Source organism: Mastigoproctus giganteus, chromosome 8 (genome assembly GCF_048544385.1).
Source record: "Mastigoproctus giganteus isolate SK-2022 chromosome 8, ASM4854438v1, whole genome shotgun sequence".
Lineage (NCBI taxonomy): Eukaryota > Metazoa > Arthropoda > Arachnida > Uropygi > Thelyphonidae > Mastigoproctus > Mastigoproctus giganteus.
The window spans coordinates 70548331-70558647 of NC_143582.1; the positions used below are offsets into that span (position 1 = coordinate 70548331).

General features: G+C 37.3%; 1 protein-coding gene across 2 annotated transcripts in view; it reads right to left on the bottom strand.

Moving 5' to 3' along the window:
• Sec24CD (COPII coat complex component secretory 24CD) overlaps positions 1 to 9181 on the bottom strand; it is a 334964-nt gene extending 325783 nt beyond the window's left edge. Inside the window, exon 1 of one of the 2 annotated variants that reach the window (XM_090380568.1) lies at positions 9106 to 9181. The gene's annotated coding sequence lies outside the window, so the exon portion shown is untranslated. Of the gene's footprint in view, positions 1 to 8948 lie in introns of both variants that reach the window. The other variant, XM_090380567.1, reaches the window with a different exon arrangement.
• Between the last annotated feature and the right edge of the window lie 1136 nt (positions 9182 to 10317).

Below are 10317 nucleotides of genomic sequence, written 5' to 3' on the forward strand. Positions count from 1 at the left end.
GGAGTTTTACTAAGATCATTAATACATGAGTAGGAAGAAAAATGGGATGCCAACAGGTCAAGCTTTATCCTTGACTGAAGTGACAATAGAACCATCTGGTTTTGACAGAGGTGGAAGCAGAGATGGCCAAAAGTTGCGGCCAGTAGCTTTGGCAAGAGACCAGAATGCTCGGCTACCATTAGGGCAAGAAGTTTCTATTCTTAGCCTATTCAAAATTTAGTTTGGACTGATTAATAACTGCTTTACAATTGTTGCGAACTTTGGTGTAGGCAGAAAATGAAACTGAAGAATTGGAAAGAAGCCAATTACAATATGTAACATTCTTCTCTCGAACAGCCTTAAGTCATTTATTTGAAAACCAAGGTTTTTATATAAAGGACTAACTTTTAAAGTGGAGTGTGGATTCCATTCCTACAAGAAAATTTTCAGTGACACGAAATGTTGACAGAAGAGGACAATCACCAAGTTGTATCTGAGGTGACTAAAGGACCACTCACTTCCACTGTGTACTTAGAAAGGGTTACTTGTGAGAAAAAGATCAAGCGTGTTGGCTGTACAGTTAGGATTGTAAAGTATTCTGGTAGGTAAATGAACAACCAGTGCGAGGACATTAGTGATTGCAAAAGCCTCAGCTCTCAACCAGCTGGGTCAGTGTGACTAGAAAATAGAAGCCAGCTGGAGTTGTGAATATTAAAAATCACCAAGGAAAATTACCTTACTGTTAGGAATGTTGGACTGGAGAAAGTCAAGTTGCAAAGAGAGGAAGTCAAAGAGCTCCAAGTGATTACTGGACGTGCAGAGAATGGTAAAGACAACAGATGAATTTGACATAATGAGTTAAAGAGATTTTAAGCCAGAGATGATCGAAAAAGCGAAGATTCCAAATTACCAAGTCTCTGACAGGGAATATTGTAACGGACATATGCACAGGTACCACCTTTGAGGCGAAAGGAATCATACAGCGAATAATTTGGGCAACTGATAATGAGCAGTAGTTGAATCAACTGATAACTGAGATTCCGTCAGAAAAAAGTCACTTCAGCCAAGGATAAAGCTGACCTGCTAGCATCCCATTTTTCTTCCAACTCGTGTATTAATGATCTTGGGAGAAAACACCTCCCATCATTCCCAAAACGTTCATTCAATGCCTACTGTGGTCTTCCATCAAAAGGATGTCAGAAGGATTCTGACGAATCTCGATCCTAAGAAAGTTTCAGGTCCTGATGGTATTTCTTCACTTTTTCTCAAAACCTATGCTCTGGAACTTACTACTATTCTTTACCCCCTTTTTTCACCTTCTTATTCCAAAGGTGTTTTTCCTTCTGCTTGGAAATTTGCTCATATCCAGACAGTTCCTGAAAAGGGTGAAAAATCCCTCCCATCCAATTAGTTCTACTCTTTCTAAAGTAACAGAGAAATCAATCAACTGCCAACTCTTAAACTACCTAGAAACCTTCCGTCTGATCAATTGTTGCCAGTATGGGTTCCATCAGTGTTGATCCACTGGTGATATTCTGGCTCATGTTACCCATTTATGGACAAATTCAATGGAAAAGTTTGATGAAACACAGCAGCATGCTCTTGACATCTCAAAGGCTTTTGATTGTGTTTGGTATAAAAGGGTCTTCTAAATAAACCTCAATCTTATGGTTTGCCAACTGTTTTTTATGATTGGTTATCCAGTTTTCCCTCTAACCTTTCACTGAGGGTGATGGTAGATGGCTCTCTGCCTTCTAACTTCTTCACCAAAGCTGGTTTCCCTCAATATTCAGTTCTTTCCCCCACTCTTTTCCTCTTGTATATTAATGACCTTCTATTGACTGGAAATCCTATTCATAGTTTTCCTGATGATAACACATTGCATTCTACTTTCCAGGTTAAGAAATCCTGGCCCTGCTCAATCAGCTACAACTTCTCAAATATTCACTACCAATTCCTTAAATGCCAATCTCCAGTGGGGCAAAGACAACTTAGTTGATTTCAATCCTTCTAAAACTCAGTTCTGTATTATATCTTACTCAAGATATCTCTTTTGAGATTACCCTGACTTCTAATCACCCTTGGCACAAACTCATTACAAATATTGCTTCCTCTGCATCTAAATAACTTGGTTTTCTCTTTTTCTCTTGGTGTTACTTTTCTTCAAAACAGCTGTTCACTCTGTACAAACAGCAAATCTGCCATACCATGGAATATTGTTCCCACATCTGGGGCAGTGCCCCCAAAACTAACCCCTCTCAGGCTTCTGGATTCCATTCAGATGAGGGCAGTTAGGTTAATTAATGACACATCTCTAACAGATGTCTCTCCACTCCGTCTCAGACATTCTGTTTCTGCTGCATGCCTTTTCTACAGATAGTTCCATGGGCACTGTTCTTCTGAATTGGCTTCTATAATTCCTGCTCTCTTTCAAAACAGTCCGAACTCGTGCCGCCACTAGCCAATTATCCATTTACTGTCCAACTTTAAACGCACAGAACCAACTTTTCATCTTCCACGTTTATTCATTCCACTGCCATTTTCTGGAACAATCTTCCTTCATACGTATTTCCTGAAAATTACAATCTACAGAAGTTCATGTCTAATGTCAACAAATATCTTCTTTCGTCTTCTCAACCTCCAACCCAAGCATAGTACTAAAGGTTCTAATACCTCTCGTGTTTGGGGTTTTCTTAAAAAAATAAATAAATAAAAGCAGTGTGAAGAAATTAGGTGCCAATTCAGCGTTATGGGCCATTATGAGAGCTTGAAGAACATGGTAGATGCTCTCAAAGGACTTAAATTGGGGGACCCATCAAGCTTTCAGCTGCTCACATCAATGCCTCTTGATCATCAGGCAACACAGTGGCAACTTTTATGGGCTCAAAGGGTGATATTGTTGTACACATTAACACTAATAATATTAAGAGCAGGAGATCTGCAGACTTACTTAAGTACAGGTCAGTGTTGAGAAAAGTCGCGAGTTAGGGTTAAATTTGAAAGTATCTGAAATTCTGCTCAGACACAATATGAGGGACTATGTGATGAGTGCCTTGTCAATCAATTCGGCCATGGAGAGATTGTGCAAGGCTCATGGGGTAGAATTTTTCACAGCATGGTCTTTGCTTGTTAACAGAAGAGATTGTTTCTACAGGGACGGGATATACTTAAATAGAAAAGGTACAAGAATATTTGCTGATGCTATCAAGGCAGCGTTAGGTGGGCTGAAAAACTGCTAGCCTGGGAGGATTCACAGACTAATAGATTAACAGTAGCCACAGGCAAAGGTGAAAGTGATTCTTGCACTGCTTCTATCGGAATGAGCAGCAGCCTGGAAAGCAAGGTGCAGGAGATTTCAAGGACTGCTGGGAGTCATCACGGAACAAGTAAATCATGGGTTGTGTTGGGGTAACTAAGAGCGAAAATAGGTGCATGTATACTTACACCAATGCTAGGAGTATAGTAAATAAATTTGACGAATTTGAGGTGCTGGTGAAGACATCAAAGGCAGATATTTTGGGATATCAGAGACATGTCACACACAGATAAAGAATGCAGAATTGGAATTTGGGGAGCACAATGTATACAGAAAGGACAGGGACAATGTATACAGAAAGAAAAAAAAAAGGGAGGAGGGGTCATGCTGTTAGTTAAGAACACAAAATCTAAGGAAGTGCATCCAGTTGACATGGGTGGACAGCACAGTGTTTAGTCAGTTTGGTGTGAAATAAGCAATGGGAAAGCAAAGTTGAAAGTAAGAGTGTGTTATAGGCCTAGTGACTGATGTGTATAATGAACAGCTGTACAGAGAGAGTGGGCCAGTAAATCAGTTTGTTTTCCCAGATACTGACTGGAACTTGATTGGTCACACACACACACACACACACACACTGGCAAGCCTTTTGTGGATGTATTTGATGATTGTTTTCTACAGCAGTCTGTTTGAGAGGCAAACAGAGGGAGTAATACTCGATCTGATTATCAGTAGTGATTTTTCATACATTAAGAATCAGCAAATAAAGGAACCACAAGGTGGCAATGATCAGATTGTGCTGATGCAGGATTTTTCTCAAAGATGTAACTACCTTCAGAGATAAAGAGAAGGGTTTTTGCTTTCGTAAAGGTCTGAGACAAGTTTTAAATTCTATACAGTGGGACCAACTGATGTTAACAACAGCAAATCCTAAATGGAAAGCATTCAAGAAATTAATCTTGGAAGCTACTAGGGCTTTTTATACCAACTAAGAAATACTGTTCAAAGTTTAGGCCTAAGTGGATGCCAAATGACCTAATGAGACTCGTGGCAGAGACAGTGGATGATTATACATTTGAGGGGTCCAAGGCACAAACAAAGTTTGTGAGCCCACCTAAAATCTTAAAATATTGAAATTTAAATGAATAAATACAAGCCATAAATTTTAATTTAAACTTTTTACTTCTATAATAAGAAAAATATAACAAAAATTATAAATAAACATAAGTTCCTAATCTGTATCTCTGGGACCTGTACGTGTTACTGCCTGTACACAAATGCTGCATGCAATTCGCCACTCAGCGGTGAGCGATATACGGTATGATCACCATGTCATTTTTGATTTTTGTATAAATAAAACCTTCGTGTGAGCTAAAGCTAAAAATGAAATAATAACAATTTTTGTTATTTTAGGGGCCACTGGGCATGTGGGGCCCCAAAGCATATGTCTTATATGCCTGTGTGATAATCCACCACTGGGCAGAGAAGCAAAATGCATGGGACACAAATGCCTATGGTAGATATAAGATGGTCTGTAATCAAGTCACAAAGGGTGTTTATACAAACTAAGCCAGATTACGAGAAATCTTTGGCAAAGGATGCAAAGAAAAACAGTAAAGCCTTCTTTACTTATGTAAACTCTAGGAGGAAGGGAATGAATCAGATTGTCAAGTGGACCATTGACAGTTCGACTGTTGATGAACCTGCTGAGTTAGCTGACAAACTGAATGAGTATTTTGCATCTACATTTACGCATGAGGTCTGTAGGGAAGTGAAGGCCAGAAGCTTATCAAACTCTGGCAAGGAGCTAAATGATTTTGTAATAACTGAGAGGAAAGTGGAGGAGAAATTGTGGATGGAATCTATCCAGTTATCTTAAAGGAAGCAGCAAAGGAAGCAAGCAAACCCTTAGCCATAATTATGAAAGGTTCCTTGGACTCAGGGGAGGTCTTCATGGACTGGAGATGTGCAAATGTGTCCCAAATTCACAAAGGGGGATCAAAGGGTGACACAGATAATTACAGACCTGTTAGTGTAACTTCTATTCCAGGAAAGATAATGGAATCACTGGTTAAGGAAGTGATTCAGGATTATCTGGACAAGCCTGCAGTTATAGTTCAGATACAGCATGGGTTTGTTAAAGGGAAGTCTTGTCTGAAAAATTTGATTGGATACTATGATGTGGTCACAAAGGACTTGGATGCAAGAAATAATTTTGAAATCATATACTTGGATTTTAGGAAAGCTATTGATACTGTGGCACGTGGAGGACTACTGTACAAACTGGAGCAGTATGGCATTAAGGGCAAGTTGTTACAATGGATAAAAGGATGGTTGAGTGGAAGAAGACAGTGGTTATCAATGGATACTGCTCTTTGTATACTAATGTTATTAGTGGAGTTCCCCAGGGTTCGTCGTTGGGCCCACTGTTGTTTTCGGTATTTATCAATGATACTGATGAAGGTATAACAGGGTTAATGTCTAAGTTTGCAGACGATATGAAGGTTGGCAGGGTTGTCAATAACAGTAATGATAGTATGCTATTGTAACAGGATCTCGAAAAGTTGAGCAAATGGGCTGAGAGGTGGCAACTGAAGTTTAAAACTGACAAATGTAAAGTACTGCATATGGGTAGAAGTAACCCCAGAATAACGTATCAATTGGATGGTACTACACTAAGGTAGTGGAGTATGAAAAGGACCTGGAGGTAATCGTGCAGTCAAATATGAAGTTTTCTGAACAGTGCAGACAGGCTGCAAGAGTAGCTCATGGTGTCTTGTCAATGATATACGGTAATTTTTGCTAGCAGGGATAAGGAGGTGATTGTGCCCTTGTATTAGGTTAGTTGCAGAATAGATGTGTGGAAGTTTGCTTTAGCTAGCAGGTAGTTGATTGCTGGAACAAACTTCCATCTGTTGTTGTTGTGGAAGTTGACAGTTTAAATAAATTCAAGGCAGAACTAGACAAACCTCTGGAATGAATGGATCAGTGAAATGGGAAGGGTTTTTTTTTTTTTTTTTTGGCTGATGCTGTCTAAGTTTGCTTTCTTGCATCATGTGCCTCTACTAATGCTAACTGCCTCCCTCAAAATTATTGGGTATATGCCATCAATTCCAGAAATCTTACTTGCCTTTAGACAAGTTTTCTAAAGCAATTAAGCTACAAAAAGCTGTAAAATTTCACTTCAAAAATTGGTATGGTAAAATAATGTCTATATTTAGGAAATCAGAGAATGTTTCTGTCATTAAACCTGATCCAAAAACATTTTTGCTCAAAGATTATTTTCTGGCAGTGGTTACAATGCACTGAAGTGTAATGACTGCCAGATTAATGCAGAATAATAAAACAAAATGACATTCGGTGAGGCTAAAAATGATTTTTTTTTGCACTGGTTTCTTGAACTAGACAAGATAAGCAACATTTCACTGCCATGCAGTTAAATATTACATATGTTATCTAGTTCAGAGATTTAGCTCTTGGGCATCCCACAGGAATGATCAAGAGTAAATTATGAACTTCATTCTGAAGGACCACATTCTAAATTTTGATCCCCATTACAAAGGGGTACTCTCATTCTACATTCTGATCTTCGTTCTGAAGGCCATCTCATTCTAAATTTAGATCTTCATTCTGAAGGCCCTCTCATTATAAATGTTGATCTTCGTAGTAGTAGTGGCATGTGATACAAGAAAGCAAAGCAAGCTTATGCAGCATCAGCCAAAAAAAACACACCATTCCCTCCAAATGCCTGTCTAGTTCCTCCTTAAATTTATTTAACCTATCAACTTCCACAACGACAGATGGAAATTTGTTCCAGCAATTAACCACCTGCTCGCTAAAAGCAAATTTCCACACATCTATTCTACATCTGTCTTTTCTTAATTTGAATTTATGTCTCCGCTAAAAAGCTAAGGACTAGGATTAGTAGACTAGTAAAAAGATAGCATTTGCTATCTTTTTACTAGTCTACTAACACGGTACTTGAAGATCTCTAAAACTTCGCATTGTCAATTTATGCCTCCTTGGGTTCATAATCTGAACGTGTGGAAGGATCCCATTAGAATTCAGCGTGCTCAACTCAATTCGTTCTGAAGGCCCTCTCATTCTAAATTTTGATCTTCAATCTGACAGCCCACTCATTCTAAATTTTTAACCCTATTCTGAAGACCCACAGGACTTACAGAATGAGGTTTTTGACTACTGTCATATCAAATTTCTAATGAAACGAATTCATTCTCTTCCTCTGAAACAGCAAAATGAATAGTATCAATAGGATGTTTCATCTAGTTGGGCAGCAAAAAAAAAAAAAAAAAAAAACGGAGAATTACCGGAAGCTTTTCAGGTGGAGAATTGACATTTTCATTTTTACATATAGGTACTTAAAACCTTAGACAACACAACCATGTTCTTACCTTTTCCAAGACATTACTTATTCTGGCTAACTGGAAAAATAACTTGTACTAGAATTAGTCTATTAGATTTGCCTTTTAAAAGCATCCAGAACTGTCCCCAGGATGTCCAAACCAATAAGAAAACCTTTAACTCAATAGGCAATGTGCACTCTATTAAGAGAACCTACACAAGTTCCTTTCCTTTGTGTTGAGGACTCATTCATTTACAAACTGTTTGTGTTACTGGTATTAAGTTACTGTTTAACTTTTCATCAATGTTTTCTCACTATGAGGAAATTACAGTTCTTTTAAAAATTTCGATTATGTGCAACTTATCTATGTTAAACTAGTCTAAATTTAATAAATAACAATGGAGTCCAATGTGTTCTTTTTCATGTCTCAAGTTTAATTTTAATAAATAGGCTGTGGGAGGGAGAAAAGTGAGGTAGTCAAATCCATACCTACAAAATGTGATTGACAGTTTGGTTAAGATGTGTGCTACAATGCGCTTTTCATTCTATTAATACATATCTACTTCTTTCAATACATCTTTTAAAAGAAGTTCTAAAGCTAGACAATATGTACGATCTTCACAGCCATATTTATTGTAGTCCATTAACGACAAAAGTGAAGGATATCCATATAGTACCATATGGCCACAAAGAGTCAACGAAAAGCATCCTGTATTCCTTACTCACCAAAGGACATATTCAAGTGTATTACAATTAATTTTTATTAGGCAGAGAACGTACACCTGACTCTCAATACGGTAGGGTACGATTGTTTATTCACTCTTTTAGAATTTCTGTAGACGCCCATACCCGAATTTATTTAGCCGTATAGAATCGTTATAAACTGTTACTCTTTAAAATTCCTTCAAACATAATTAAGGCTGCACACACATACACATTCTCAAATTAAAAAACTCTTATTAGTGTGATTAGTTATATGACATTGTTACTTTGAAGAATTTCGTTGTGAAGAGTGAACTCAGTAACAACCATACGTAAGTAACCAATTTTATAAAGTATTTGAATTTAACTAAATATAACAGTACTAAAACACACACACACACACACACTCTGGCCCAGAGAGGAAAGAAAACAATATATATTACAAACCACAATTTGAAATCGTGCGTTCCTCACTTATAACTATCAAGAGTAATGCCAAATTAAACAAAATTTTAAACCTCTAATTTGAAGTACGTAATTGACATATGGGAACTAGGTAGATTAATATTTTTTTACTACTGTGTTAACAAGCTGATCCGAATAACCAGAACATCAAACCTTTAAAGTTCAGTAATGTGCCTGCATCCTTACCTAAAACTACACAAGTTCGGATGAAACTAATACTCAAAATGACGATACCCCCCAACGAATAGCTTTCCACTTTTCGAGATTTTCTACAAACACCGCAAAATACAAAACACATAAATGTCATAATACACCATCACTGAACTTAATTCTTTAGCCATACCATTTAACGATAGTGTCATGCCACGTAAGGCTAACCATTTGCGCATGCGTAAATTAAATCTAGAGCCAACATTTGGATCATCTGTTAAATATCAAAATTGTTTACATGTAGCTGTATAATTTAAAAAAAAATAATAATAATAAAATAAATAAGAAACTAGAACAATGTGCAGAGTCAGTATCAATTTTTGCAATTATCACAGACATATCCACATTAGAAGGCGAACATATGTAGTGTAGTAACTCCCCATTTTTAGCGATTTCCGTTTCCTGTCTCCCTATGACTCTAGCATCGTAAGAACCACTAGGGATGGTCTCTCATTTATTGCCCATTTACCAGGAATAAAGTAACTGAATTCAAGAGTGATCCGAGGTTAAAGGGAAAATATCTCCCCATTATGACCGAAAAATTATGCATATATTTTACTGCTATCTGATGATTAAAGGAACAAGCTTTAGTTCCCTCCTGCAACTGCCTCCATCCTGTAACTGCTTTGACCCGACCTTTAGAAAATCCTAGACCGCCACTAATTAAATTAATCTTATTATTGATTTTAATAAAAATGCTGCATGTTGAATTGCATTAAATTTATAGTTTAAAATAAGACAAATTTAAAAATTTGTTTCTAATGCACTTCAAACCTTTCTTACGGAACGGCGTTTTTCATCCAAAAAACAGAAAACGGACCGAAAAAACCAAGCAAGAACAAAATACTAACGCCTCAAACCTTAGTTGAATTTGAGCTTAACACCAGAGTAACCTGTCCTGATCTTTATATCTTACATTAATTGCATTGGATAAAACTGTATTTAATGATTATTTTCTTCTGCAGTAATTTTAATTACATTAAAACAGGCGAAGTACTGTGTTTATGCAGTTTTGGAAAAGGGAGGAACCGAATAATAAAATTCGTGTTGGAGAAATGGCCGACAAGCAAAACTTCTCCTTGACTAGATTAAGGGGGGTGGAGAACCCATTTTACAACTAAGGACCAACTGTGGAAAGGCAGTTCAAATAAGCGGTAAAGAGTGATCAACGTACAGACAACAAGCTGCTGTTGCTGCAATTTAAAGATACAATATACTTAAGCTTCATTGCCTTATTTGCATTGGTACCTCCCCCCCCCCCACACACAGGAGCTGCAAGGGTAGAAAAATTTATTTTCGCGATAATGATCTGCAAAAATAAAGCGCATTTTAAAATGTATTATTA